Genomic DNA, 15,093 nt, shown 5'->3' with positions numbered 1-15,093 from the left:
AGTTTTGTAAGTCTGCGTTCAGTGACAGGAGTCAGAGCCTTCTTGTGCTCGTGTCGGTGTACTATAGACTCTTCTATTTATTTTAAGAAGAGCAAGCGATACAGAGTTCGACAAATCTGATGGTAACAAGAGAACCAAAGCGAATGCCAGTGCCCCTCGGCTGCAGCAGACTGCTCCACCCCAGTGAACGCAGCAGGGCTGCATGGTGCTGGCAGCTCCCTTCCCTGGTGCAGGGGCTGTGGGGCTGCACCAGGCCCCCTGTGAAGGGAGGACGGGCGTCCCTCTTGCTTCTGCTTTGGCACAGAGTTTAATAAGAATTGGTCTGTCCTCTGCACTGCTGGCAAGACCACGGGTCACCCCCTCCGTGACTTTGATGTTACAACAAAAACAAGTGCTGCAGGATTCCTTTTTTGAAGTCCCTAAGAATTATTAATTTTTGACAAAATAATGCAAAATGCAAGTGAAAAGAAAATCAAGTCTATTTTGTGTAAGGAGAAATATCTATCGGTGGTAAGCATAATTCTGTTTGGTGTCTCAGCTACCTCTGCAGCGATTTCCTGCACAGTCACGTGCTTTGTAATTGCAGGAACTTCCTATTGTACATATTTGCTGTTTCACCATGGCACGAAGAATAGTCTTTCTGAAAAGCCTCACTCTGCAGATCTTTTCTTTTGATTGCACATAGGTAAACCCCTTTTGTAAGTTTTATGAGGTGCAAACATATATGCTATTTTATGCTACTAGTCTATTTATTGGATTAGCTTGAGGATTTGATGCAAAAGCTTAAGACGATATTGAAACACATATCACTTCTATTGTAGCTAAGAAAATCAGCTTTAGAATTAAGAGGGACCTTGTATCAGGCATTAGGTATAGCCCTTTAGCTTTTTAGCATGGCTGTTCTTTGTTGCTATAGCAACTGAATTAACCATTTCATTAATATAATGGAATAAAACACATTTATTCATTTTTGCACTCACGGGTAATCCACATTCAGCTTTCAGCGTACTTAAGCTGTGTCCCTTTCACCTGAGCCCCTGATATTTTCCCAGCATTTCCAAAGGGTTTTTATTTTATTTCTTCCTTGTTGGGGAGAGAGAGAGCTGTTGGTTTTGAAGAATGTTATATTTCTTGTCAATAAATTTACTTCCGTTTCATTGGCTAGCTTCTGTTTAGCATCCCTAAAGTGGAAAAGCAGACTTCACAGGCAGCATTCAGTGCAAAGAAGTGGTGTTCTTCACATCAGAAAAGAATAAATCGTTTAAAATAATGAAAAGCTCGTGCCTGCGACCAGCTTGTAGGCTAAGCTTGGCATGGTGTGTTCTACTGTAAATACTGACAGTATTCAGCCATGTACGCTGCCCAAACATTCCTGTTGCTGAACTGTAGTGCTAAAAGCAGATGGAGTGCTACAGTCTTTGTTTACCCTGGTTTTAATGTTTCCCAAGCCGTGCCCACACTTCGTAATGGTTATTCAAATAATAGCTTAATTAAAAGTCCACCCATCAGCAGAAGGAAGCAGGAGAGCTCCGTGCACGTGGCATGGGCAGGAGCGATGTCGGCCCGCGTCTGCGTTGCTCTGCCCGAGCAGCACCGCGGCTCGCCCGCCAGCAGCAGCCAGAGCGGGGCCCACACTCAGCACGGGGCTACGCAGACAGGCAGGGCGCAGGCAGGACCAAGACCTCCCCAGCGCTCATGTGCCACCTGCTAGTGGCCGAGGGGCCAGGTGACACTCGCTGCCTGTGTGCTAGCAGCCAGGTGCCCAGCTGGGTGCCAGCGATACACCCCAGGGCTGGGTCTGCTGGTCTTAGTGCTGCTTTGCTCCAGCAATGTGACAGTAAGTGCAACACAGGCTCTTGGCTAATATTTGACTGTCCTTCCAAAGCAACCACTGGTGCAAATTCACAGACCAAATTTCAGTCTATGAAATTCATCATTATTAGCAATTCCACAGCTGAAGTCATTGCAAATAAAATAGCATAGCTGATACGACATTTTTTGTTTGTTTCTTTCTTTCTTTTCTCTAATACAATTCTAAAGTTAGTAACATGAAACTGGAGTTTTACTGGAAATAGGGCAGATGTATAAATGATTTTGAGAAATGAGTTAATTAACTTTGAAGGTATAAGCCCTTTCATTAAAAAGACAAGGCATAGAAGTAACAGCACAATAGCATATTGCCTGCTATAAGACTGTTCATTCATTGCTGTTTGAGTGAATGTATAAATCATATAATCTACAAGGGCTAGTAGATTCTATATCATTCACGTGTGCTGCCTTCCCTACCTGAATTAAATTTTAAATGCTTCCTCCTAGGCAATTCATTGTGTAAGGAGTGCCTGAAGACCCAGAAGGAGAAAGTTATGTGGCTGGCAAGGTAAAAGACCGCAACTGACCCTGGACACAAAAGCATAAGCACAAAGGCTCTGTGTGCGCTGCAGATAGCGCTGGTGCCATATTCTCCTCCTGCCTTTGTTTCTCTCCGTATAATGAAAGCATCCTCCCAGCTGCCCAGTAATACAGGACTCATTTAATTTTACCAGTGCATATTGTGATGCTGTAGGTGAGGATTTTGAACTCGTAAATGTCATGTTAATGCTAAGCCTTTGAATCAATAGTTTAGTATTGGGCAACTCGTCATCTGGTGTAAGTTTATCCAGAAGAATGTCTCCTTTAGTGATTAACAAGCAGCTTGTGGCTTCCAAAAGCATCTCGTCTAAACATTAAAGATATTTCTGCACGCAGAGGCTAGCAGTGCTACGAGGATTAGTATACATGACTACAAATTTTTCAACCTTTACAACTCTCTCCTATGCTTTACTAGAACTGGGCACTCTGTAAGCAGCAGGCAGCTCATTTGGACTTTCTACAAATAAGATGGAGAGATTCTGGTGGGGGGGGACCCTCAGCTGCAATTCACTGGATCTCCTCTTGTCCAAACATGAGGAGAAATAACAGTGTTTAAAACTGGGGCTTTCACACAAAGCAGGGGCCGTGCTGCCCCGTCCGTTCCCTATTCCCCTGGTGCAGAGAAGACCCAGCCCCCAGGCCCCCGGGGTGCACCCTTACCTCTGTGGCTGAGGAAAAGTCACTTGGCTTCCTGAGCTGCAGCGCAGCTGCATCTGCCATCGGCATCTGCTGCCATTGCGAACCTCAGGAAAGCAAGTCCTTATCCTCTGTTAACCTCCTTTTACATTCTGTAAAATGAAGGTTAAAAACTTGCTTGCCTCTCTCCTGAGAGCTATTCTAAGGTTGATTAACACTTGAACAATCAGCTGCGTCTGTTCCAAACTGGATATTATTTCACCATCTAGCGCAGAGCTTGTATAATTCAGGTAACAGTGGTGACTCCCAAGCCAAATACCCAAGTGAGAATGAGGGCTGTTAAAGACCTTCTGTACATCTGAGCAGCAGGCATAAAGAAGGAGCCGGTGCCTCACATTTGTGGCTTCCACCCGCACGTGCGGCTGCTGCTGGCGGTCACGCAGCGCAGGTCGGGGGCCGCGGGCTGCAAAGTGGTCCCCAGCCAGCGCCTCGGCCTGGAGCCGGCTGGGAGCGAGGCAAGGCAAGAGACCTGAGTAAACCTCGCTGCCTGTTAAAGAGCAGTAATGGCCGAGTTAAAGGAAAGCGGTCTCGAAGTCTGTGGGATTCCTGTGGTGAGGAAGGGCTTGCAGGATGGGCTGCAGTGCCGTGCGAGCCGCGCTCTGCATTCTTCACACGGAAGGGATTCTCAGGCCGCCGCTTTCCTTTCCTGCACAAGAGGGCAGCGTTTCACCAAGTCCTACCGAGGAGGAACTTGGGGAGAGCTTTTGTCAGCTGCAGAGAGGCTACTTACTACGCGCCTTATCTACTAATTGTTGGAATCGGCTAATTGTTTGAGTCAGAAGTAATTTAATGCATGATGCAAACTATTGCCCGGCTTACGGCTATTAACTAGGTACCGAAAGCAAGCCTGTTCGCACGGTGCTGCAGGAGTTTCCAAGCTTGTTAACTATTTTCCTGACAGCCTGAGGATTTGTGGTGGTACGCAGCAACCCAAATGTTTATATTACTACTGACATTTTATCTCCGGCATTACATAAATGTTTGAATACCGTATTCCGCTCAGTCGGCAGCTGCCCTTCTGTAATGAACGGAAGGTGCAACCTTCAGGTTATGATGGTATACATGCTGATGAGTCACTACAGTCAGAGAGATTTTTTTCTTTACTTGGATGCCTGGCTTTATCCCAGCTATCCATAATATGGATTTCAGGTCTTCAAAGTAAATTGTTTATCATTGGGTAGCTCACCACAATGCCTGGCACTTGGTAGCATTTCCTTTTTCCACGCTCAAACAGCAGCACGCATTCTCAGGTACTGTGCCATTAGTCATGGTGTATTTTAACTTTCCAGCGGACATCAGTGCCGATGAAACAAGAGGCAGAGCTACCACCAGAAAGGCTCTGGATAGCAGAGTAAAATTAGCATCACAAGAAGAGAAGGGAAAGTATTACTGTTATCCAAGCGCTGCTGAATTAGCCAGACGGAGCTAAAAATAGTTGGGAAATGTCTGTATTATAGGCGAAAGAGTATGACTTCACTTTACTTAAGCTGAAATGGTATTTTGCTGCATGAAATGTTAGGCATATAAACAGTGCCTTATATGTACTTGTCTGCAATAACATATGTTTATATGTATATGCTCTATATATTGCACATTTCATATATGTCTAGACAGTTGTTAATTATTGCTCATTGTTCAGTTTCTAAGCACATCATCTGAAACACTGATAAAAATCTATTTATCTATCTATCTCCAAGTCTGTAACACACACAGGTTAAAGCCTCGCTGTGGAAGACAACGGGTGTTGGAGGTATGGAAGGATGTACTCCTAAGATGCCTAGCGAGAGCCAGCTGTACGTCAGAGTTGTTTGCAGCCCTGCTGAGGGGTCCAACGAGTGGCTGGCAGGGGGTCTAAGGAACCCCTACCTAATACACGCCATTATTTACCTGCCCTTCAACTACCAGACTTGTAGATCTGCCTCTCGTTCAAGGGTCTGTATCTATACACAGGCATGCAGAAAATCTGTGCTATCCTGTCCTGCATCCGGACAGGACCAAGGAAGCGTGTGTGACATTAAACCCAAATAACACAAGTCCCTCACGGCACCAGGGGCTGCCCTCCCGGGGTAACGGGGTGCCACCAGGCTTCTGCTGCTGTGGGAGGCCCGGTGCTGGAGCTTTGCCTGCGTGCTCAATAGCTCCTGTCCTACCTGGGCTCATTACCTTTCAGGCCTTCCATTGCTTTCATTTGGGTGAAAAACAGATTGACCTATAAGTGAGTGCCCTGCCATTGATTCAGAAGCACATTTCTGTCACACAGACATTTTTAGAGAGGATAAGTACATGTACTTCTCTGTTATTCATCGCTCTAAAGACAGTGGCTCCCCTCTCCTCACTGTTGCAGGACATGGTTCAATATCACATCTAGAGGCTTGATAGGAAAACAACCACAATATTGGATCTGTGTGGAAATGGCTCCTCATCTCTGAACTGAGCATGCCAGAGCCAAAATGGAAACCACAGTCCTGCTTGGTGAGTATGCAGATACTTGCTGCCTGGTGTGCAATAATTACCCGTGATTATTGCACAGTTCAGCTCATGAGTCAGCCAGGCGTGCTTGCTGCTTCTGAAATATCATTTCACCCCGCACACCTTTCTTGACCTCGCACACCCTATTTCTTTAAAGATGCCTGTGCCTTCTGTCAGCTTTATGCATTAATCACACCACTTGCTCATTACTGTGCACCCCAAATCAAAAATAAGGTCACCTTGTGTATTGTCAAAGCTCTCAGCTGTCTCAGGATGACCCCTGGGTCCTGACAGCCCCCGCAGGAGGAGAAGCCACCTGCCCAAGCATTGCCTCTTACAGGCGCATGCCTGCTTCCCTGCTGCCGTGTGGGGTGAGCGCAGGGTGTGTGCCAGCCTTCTCTGACCCTGCTCCCGCAGGACCTGGGCCAGCTGAGCCTTTAGAAACTTCACCAGGAACATGGAGGCAGTGCCAACAGGCAGTTTAGGACATTGTTTGCCTTTCTCTTTTCTGCCCCGGCCCTCTCCTCCAGAAGAGGGCTGGAGGCCCCTGGGATTGCGGTGAGCACCCTGCCAGTCACCGTGCACACTTTGTTGGCATGGTGAAGCCGGAGGTACCGCTCACGCAGCGGCCCTGCAGAGTGACAGAGATCCATCTACATCAGGGCTGACTGACAATGGGAACTAGCAGGGGGTGGGATCGCTCTTGTGGCACACCCAGGACACCACCCAAGGCTGACAGCAGCTCCAGATGCGAGGTTTGCTTGGTGGCAGTGCCCTGAGTAAACCGCATCACACCTCCCAGGCTCGCTGTGCAGCAAGCACCCAGCGAGCCCAGTCGCTGGTTGCTGTTGCAAGATAACGCCTGCTCTAGTTAGGCTAGCTAGGTCCCTCCTCTGCTCTTGAGTTAAATACACGTTTCATAGGGATCGCCTCACTGCTGGGAGGGCTCTACCTCATCTGTGACTTGTTCTAGAGCCACGAACACTGCTGTGCCATGCCCTGGAGCCAGAACCCACAGCCGAGAGGTGTGGGTGTGTGCGGTGCCTCCAGCCCTGGCCGAGCCCCGGGAGCAGCTTCGTGCTTCACTCGCGTGGGGCTGTCCAGCCCTGGCCTTCAGCACTTTCTGCTCCACTGCTCCGTGGGGCGGGTGGCTGTCACTGCACGCCGGCCACACATGTGGCTACAGAAGAAAGAAACAGCAAGGAGGGTCTCCTTCTTCACCTCACTTGTTAATTGAAAAATATCGCTTTAATTCAATAACAACATATGTTGAATAAACATAATAAGCAGGCGGTAGCAGAGTGGTGACGGTACGCTGTCACTTCTGCTTTAGCCTTTCAGGTTCAAATGACTGTGTTGTCAAACGACTCCTTTACAATATTTGCCAAAACATGTTTACAGAAAGGCTCAGGCACAAGTGTACCCTGGCGTGCCAAGGCCACTGAGAGCGCTCATGCCAAGCAGTGCAGCAACCGCATGGAGGAGGTGCTGGCTGTCAGAGCACAGGAAAGGTGCTCCCCAAGGAAGGGACAAGGCCATGTGCCGAGCATTTTTCCTGCCAGTCCGCTGAAAAGATGCAGAACTTATTTCCCAAACATGACTGCTATGAACTTGGTAAGAGCTTGCAAGTTTTAGTGTTTACAGATGGCTTAATTTGGCAGTTGTAATCATTATAGGAGCCACTAATCTAATGGGAGTTAAAGGCTGCCAGAAGTAAAGTATTACAATTAGAACAACACCCCAGTCCATGAGTGCTCATAACTTAGTACCATTGCAAACACCATAAGGTGCATACACATTGGGCGTTTGGTTAATCGTGCTGTAGTTCAAGCAAGCACTGTCACAAAGGAATGAATGGACACCAAGAAATCACACCTTCCTCTCGCCCTCCCCCAGCTCCTGGGCCGCACAAGGGGCAGCACAGCAGACGTGGTTTAATTCAACATGTGGGAAGAAAGCAACACATGAAATCTGAGCAGTGGTCAAAGAGTGCACAGCTAAAGAACCTGCAGCTGAAGAGGCATGCACAGTGTGTGTTTAAAGCTCTTCCACATGTTCAAATGAATGCATCATCTGTTTCACTGAGGCTTAGCCACGTGCACTAAGCATACTTCCCATCAGCTCAGTTGTAAGCTAAGTCAAGGAAGGATGCCCAAGCTCACCTGCACTGCCTGGTATTTGCCAGGGACATAATGTGCACAGTTGCTGTGGACCAGCTGCTGTCCCATCACAGCTTGCGTCTGAAGCCCAAGAAGTGCACACACATTTGTACACACAAACTACCCCATTCCTTATTGTTTTCCTTCCTCCAGCTAGCCTGTTATCTTTTTCCAGACGTCCTGCACTGCATGATATATTGTCTTTGGATCCATTTTTTAAGAAGCTCCAGGAATCCTGTGGTTTCCGTGTTACAAGGACCTTGCTTTTTCCTTTGTCAGTAGTCTGGTGGTTATCTGTTATTCCCTCTCTTTAAATCCCATCTGCAAGGTCTGATGCAGAGCCATATGCTGCTGTGGGAAAGACCGATTGCTAAGTCACTTAGCGAAGTGGTTGGAAGCTGGGCAAAGCCCTGCTTCTGGGCCAGTGCCAGCTTGCTCAGCTGCAGCTGTCCCAGGATAAAGCCCCAGGACCTGCTTGGGCAAAACCCACATTTGCTGAAGGCACTTAAGTCCAAGACGGGGTTGTTGGAAATATAGTCTGCCTTTCTCTCACCAGTGTCCTGAGAATGTTCATTAGTGGTGAAGAGGATTCAAATTCAAGCTGAGGGCATCATATCTCTCTGCAACAAAGAGAGCTCTCCTCTCTTCTGGGAGTGGCTTTCAGTCTTGCCTTGTGCCTCTGCTCCTCTGCACCAGGAAGCATCATAGCTCAGCTTGGGTTCAGCAGTCACCTAAGACGTGGGAGATCTCACTATTGTCTCTGCATGACTTAATAGTTAATTACTCACAGGAGGAAGAGATCCAATAGTCCAGTATGTGCATGAAATACAGCATTTGGACAGATCTCCTTGGAGAGTAACTATCAGTGAACACTTGTGTTCTGAAAAGACATTAAGTCAGGACAGCACACTCCAAAGAACAGTGTAGTAGAAAAGGTTTAATTTCACTCCCTTTTGCTGGAAGATGTTTCCATCAGCAACAAGGGAAAACAAATCTTAACCACAGACTTCAGCATAATAGCTGCAGTAACAAAACAAGTTTCATTATTAAACTAACTCTTGGTAAGAGCCAGATGATTTCTACAGACAATTTTGCATGCAACTGCTAGATGCAATTTGCAGAGTGAGCGCCAAATTGCCATACTAATTATTTCTGGGCTGATGTTCCCTCTGTGACATAGTGGCATTTGGAGAATGGGGACTAACCAACAAGTGAAGTGCTGAAGTGGGAGATCACTAATAGCATTTCTGAGAAAGAGAAATACCGCAAATACCAATCTTCCTCTTCACACACTCACTCTCAATTTGCACCAAGACAATTTAATGCACACAACTATCCTACCTAGTTCATCTGTATTTTTGGCACCAGTCAGGCAAGCAGCACCTGCCAGCCCCCGGGCACAGTACTAGTGTGGCCACACAGGGCACCGTGACCTGCACTATGGACAAGCCAAGCGGGTGGCCCTGGCAAGGCCTCTCAAGCCCTACAAATCTCCAAGGTGAGCATGTTTCTCTCGATACTTTTCTGGCTCATGCACACACACTGCCTGACAGTTTGCCTAATTCTCAGATCTGCAATATACTGGTGAGGTGGGGTATCTGGCAAGTTCACTTAATTCAAGTCTATTAGCAGGTCAGTGTCTGCTTTTATGCTTGCTCACTCGCTAGCAGTTTGTTCTGAGTTAGCTTATCAAATTGGATACTTCTGCACATTGCATAATATGAAATGGAATAGAAAAGCATTCCTGGCGTACTGTGAATTTTTTGCTTTCTGTTCCTTTCCTCTGGCCTATTTTCCTTTTTTGTTGCCGAGGCAGTACACTATCAAGTTTAAGCAGTGTAATTTTAGTCTGGTACTACAGACCTACTGATTAGTGAAAAGCAACAGGAAAAAAGGAGTGGGTTGGCTTTTAAACGTTTAGGTCATACTTTTCTTCTGTTAAAAACAATTTAGACATGTTAGAAGACTAATTACTGAAAATAGAATAACCATTTAATATCTGATTGGGAAAAAAAAATCACCAAATTGCTTTGGATTTGAATATCAGAAAGTTGATGGATGATAATGAGATTTGACCGAGGAAATAAAGGGTCCAAAACCTGCAAGCAGCAGTGGCAAGAATATAAATGATGCTTGCTGAAATGTCAATAATTCTCCATTCACTGCATGTTCAACATTACTGTAGCGGGGACTTTAGGCCAAGGGAGACACGTTCCCAGTGGGGACTACTGGGACAGAGTGGAGGGCTAACACCATGCAGCATGAAAACACCGCCAGATCAGTTCTTCATTACAGCTGCACTATACAAACAGATTTGACATTAATTTATACTGCCATACAACCAGGAAAATCTAATGGCTGGCTTAAGTATATGTGAAGTCAGACTTGGCAATTTAAATCACGTCGGTGACGCAGGCGGGCCTGCAGCAGGACACTTTGGGCCTGGCAGGGGGGCCTGGGCCTGCGGCCTGGCTCCTGCCTGGGGCTGGGTCTTTCTGCACTGCTCCTGCGAGCTGCCCTCTGGAGGAGCTGGGAACATACTGGGAAGGCAAAGTGGGCACACAAACAGTGGACTGTTTCCCTGAAGCCAAGGGTTTCCCTCTGCCACCAGGCTATTCTTTTACATTTGTTTTCCTGTGCTTGTTCATTTACACTCATGACTAAACTTCATCCATCCTGGACAGAAGTCTGCTTGTTTGAGGAACACACAGACACGTACCGCCAGGTGTCTTGCTCCTGTTATGTTTATTTAAGGCTGCATCAATTCGCTGGCAGCGTACAGGGCAGGTAGCTGTGCCCACACCCATGCACTTGGACTAAGGACTGCCAGCCCCATGCTGCTCCTCAATGCCCTGCCAAGCCCAGCGCTCCTGCCACAGCACAGAAGTCCAGCTCTGGCTTTCCAGCCTTAAGTAGTCACCTTTCACCAGAGATGAATCTCTGAAGGACATTGTGTCTGCTTGTCCTGTGTGCCTCCAACGAGGTGCATGGCTGTGACTGCTGCCTGTCGGCAGGGGCTGCTCAGCCAGGCCAGCAGCGGCACCACTTCCCTGCCATTTTCCTGGCAGCTGGGCCGCCCAGCACCACGCCTGACCCACAGGTGCTACGATTGCTTCAGGATTGCCTCAGACCAAGATGAACTCAGACATAGTTTAGCCTGGCCCAGGCTAATCTCATTATAGATAATCTTGTTTACCACATGTACTGCTCGTAAAACAATGCTGGCTGTTAACTCTTGCTCTCCCCCATAAGGCAGCCCCTTAAAGACATCTGCAAGGGACGTGCAAGGTAGTTGACAGCCAGTTCCCAACCACAACCTACCATCTCATCCACTGAGGACAAGGCTGGCAGCAACTCTTGCTGTGAAAACACAGCAGTGCAGCAGCAGGCTGGGGCCTGTAGCGCTGCCAGGCCCACAGCATATCACCTTGGTTGTCAGTGACAGGTCAGCAACAGCCTCACTAGTGTTCTGCATGGCTTTGGTAATTAAGTTTAACCCTGCTGGGTTCAGCAGAGCCTCACCTGAATTAATGATTTCCCCTGTGCCATCTTGAGAACACATCTAACATGCAACTCCCTTTTCAGATGGATGCAGGAGGGCACGTGCAAGAAGCATGCTCATGCTGCTGGCACCTGTTATCTCCAGTGATGTTTCTGACCCCTGGATCCCCATGGCCATACCACACACACAGCCAGGTGCATGGGCTGCAGGGCTTGGGAGCTGCTAGTCCTGTGAGATACGGGCACCCATGCAGCGCCAAGCAGAAAGCAGCCGGCTGGCTGTGCCCCAGTGTGCAATGGCTCTGCCATTCCCAAGAGCGTTGCTGCTGGATGGGAAGCCTCTTCCTTCCTCCCATCTCAGATGCAGGGCTACTGCTCTGCATTTTTCTTTTGTTTTCTCTCCCATGCTGTGCTTTCAAATGTGCAACCAAATGCTCACGCTCACATTGGGTTCAACACAGCTGGATCACACTGCCATACCGCCAGTCTGTTGCAATAAAGAATTGCAGGACATTTTTACAGGTGGAGGCTTGTGCTTGTTCCAATTAAAAAAAAAAAAAAAAAAGAAAAAAAAAAGAAAACCAATTATTTTACATTATGGTGGCTTACTAGGTGATATTCAGTTCACTGGTATCATCAGGTAATATAAATGCTGCAAGTTTCCTGATTATTTTTGTCACTTGTTAAAGCAGTGAAGATGGCTGCCTCTTAGAACTCACTGAAAGGCATTGTTTTGTCTAGACCAGTGTCTCCATTTCTTTTCAGCAGGTTGAGCTTACAATTATTTTAAAATTACAACATAAAAATGGATGTTTATAACATTTCCTATTCCAAAGATGACAGTAGTCTATTTTAAATTGAGCAGTTTTAAATACACTTTCAGAAGAGAAATCATCATTTTCTTTTCTGAAGTAAAAATATTCCAAACAAAATGTTTTAAATTAGTTTTTCAGGTCTTTACGCAACATGAATTTACCAAAAGTCCGCCATTTCTGTGAAAAATTTTAGTTCCATCAAAATGACTTTCTCTCTTACAAAAACCTTTCACTTGCCCACGCCCTGACCAGCCCCACTCTGTTTCCCTGTCAGAGGTTCCCTGCAATACGAGAGGGGAGCTGCCCCCGATGCCTGGCTGCAGAGGGACAAGAGGACATATGATGTTGCCCCCTAGTACCTTACAGGGTGCTCCTAACACACCTACTGCAGGTATGCGCTTAGAAAGATACCCTTTGATACGAGTCAGGGCGAACAGCTACCCTTAGACAGGAGGAGGCTGGCAGGGTGTGCTGCCATGTGGGCCTACACACGGGGCTGTCAGCCTGCAGCACCCCAGCCTGCCAGGCCCGGGGGTCTGTGCTTCGCAGACGCCCCCGCCCCGAGCAGCGATGCCAGGCGGCAGCTCCTGTGCCAGCTGCTCCCTACCCTCACAGTGCTGCGCCCAGCCACGCTGCTCCGCACCGACGAGACCATGTCCTTCGCCGAAACCAGAGTGCGTTTCATAAATATTCTGCCAGACACCCTGCTGTCTTCTGCACTGTTTCCATAGTCAGCCTAGGAAGTTAATTTCCATCCATAATATTTGAAAATACCCTAATTATGAATTTAGCAAGTCTGCTTACTAATGCAGTTTTCCCTAAATTATTTCATGGTTAATTGAGAATTCAGTTGTAAAAAGTAGTAATAAACATGTGCAGCAAAACAAAGCTGAGACCTTTGGAAGCCTGTCTTGTAGAGCACGGAAAGCTCCTGTCCCTCTGGGACTATGTCTGATCCTAAGCTATAGATCCAGTATTTTTAACATTGCCTGTGGGAAAGTGTATCAGCCTTCAGCTGCCTAATTCCTAGACTCATCGAATCACAAAATATTCTGAGTTGGAAAGGACACACAAGGATCATCGACTCCTGGCTCCGCATAAGAACCACCCAAGAATCAGACCGTATGTCTGAGAGCATTGTCCAAATGCTCCAGCAGGTTTGCAGCCTGTCCCAGTGCCTGATCACCCTCTCAGTGAAGAACCTTTCCCTAACCCCCAGCCTGACCCTCCCCTTTCCCAGCTCCATGCCGTTCCCTCGGGTCCTGTCACTGTCCCCAGAGAGCAGAGCTCAGCGCCTGCCCCTCTGTTCCCCTCATGAGGGAGCTGCAGGCCGCCATGAGGCCTCACCTCAGCCTGCTCTGGGCTGAACAAACCAAGGGACCTCAGCTGCTCCTCAGATATCTTCCCCTCTAGACCCACCCCCCCCATCATTGTAGCCCTCATGCATGCTTGTAGCAGAACTTATGTCTGTTCTGCTGCTGAATGCTGCAAAGGTCTTGCACGTGCTCTGTAGCAGTGAATGGGTACTGAATTTAACGTCAGACAGGATATGACACACTGGTGTTTTGGTGGACACTACAGGGAAGAACATGAGAGTGGCATTCATACACCACCCCATACCTCCGGCCTGTTTATCCTCTCGCTGTTTGATGCAGACCTGAACACTTCTAAGCAGCCATAAGCAAGGTATGTCCGGAGTGCAGGCATGGCCAGAGGGCAGATCCGCAGGCCAAATCCCACCTATCCATTGCCTGAAGCCACTCCACCTTTAATTCACTAGCAGGAGCATGACAGCATCTTGAAGTTTCTCCAGGCAAATGCAAATACTGTGGTGTTTTAAGTCCCTGAAATAAATATGAAACGAAGACTGAGAGCAGTTGATGGTTTAGATTATATACTGAGCTATTTTTAAACTTTTTCAGAATCCTGCAGCCAAATGGCAAGAGGGATTGTGGCAGTTATTAGCAGGGAAATATTTGCAGGCATTACATTGGGCTGATGGTTTACCACGCAAACCCGTCCTACAGAACTTGACGATTGAAATGTAAAGATGCTTTGACAGATGTTGTTTTCAAAGACTGGAGACATCAAAGCATGGTTTGTACCACACATATTTTATACTCTTTACACTTTGCATTTCATGCATTTGTATTCATCAAACAGTAGCATATATTAATTTATACATTTATAAGATGCCATTCTAAAGGATGATCAGTCTCAAGGATATATCTATAAGGTACCTTGGAGTTCAACTATAAGGTATTTAATAAATAGACAAAAAAATGTTTTGGTTTGTATGTAAAAGGCAAAAGGCTGAATAAGTCATCATTGTTTGCCATTCTAATCATCCATCCAATGTACAGAAGACCACCTTCAGAAGTCTCTTCAATCATCTGTAAACAGTTATACTTTGTAGTTCTAGAGACTTTTTGCAGGAGCAAAGCATTCAACAAGCACAGTGAATATGTCAAGAAATTGTGTTCTCTATTAAAAAAAAATGCACTGTATTGAATTTGTCTCCATTTCTTTCCTTCAGCTTCAGCAAGGAACTAAGAGAACTCCAATGTATTTTAAAATTGGTTATTCCTGTCAAATATCATTTAGAAAAAAGAAGCATTTTTCTCTTCCCAACCTAGCTTTAACTATGATTTTACAAGTTTCTTGGTCTCCACTGCCAGATTTGAAAAATCTTGATATTTAAAGGAATTACATTGAGATCTACTACAACTTTCTGTGTAGGTGTTGCCCCTTCATTTAATTCCTGCTTATCTGCCATTCCAACACAAGCAGAGAACAGAAATAGAAGACATGGCCCTGGCAGGCTGCAGACAAGGTTGGGACAAGTGTTGACCACCTGGAAGCACCCCCAGGAGGAGCGGGCAAGCAGCAGGAGTGACGGATTTGCCCAGGGGTGGGGTAGGGAAGGGGACAGTGCTTGCTAGGTGTAAAATTTTGCTTTGAGAAATTCTGAAACATTTCTGCACCCTGAATGCTGGAGCCCTGCCAGAGGGTATGAACTGATGGGTTTAGAGACTACCAAGTGA

This window comes from Cygnus atratus, chromosome 8 (genome assembly GCF_013377495.2).
Source record: "Cygnus atratus isolate AKBS03 ecotype Queensland, Australia chromosome 8, CAtr_DNAZoo_HiC_assembly, whole genome shotgun sequence".
Classification (NCBI taxonomy): Eukaryota; Metazoa; Chordata; class Aves; order Anseriformes; family Anatidae; genus Cygnus; species Cygnus atratus.
Note: the sequence above shows the minus strand (reverse complement) of the source record.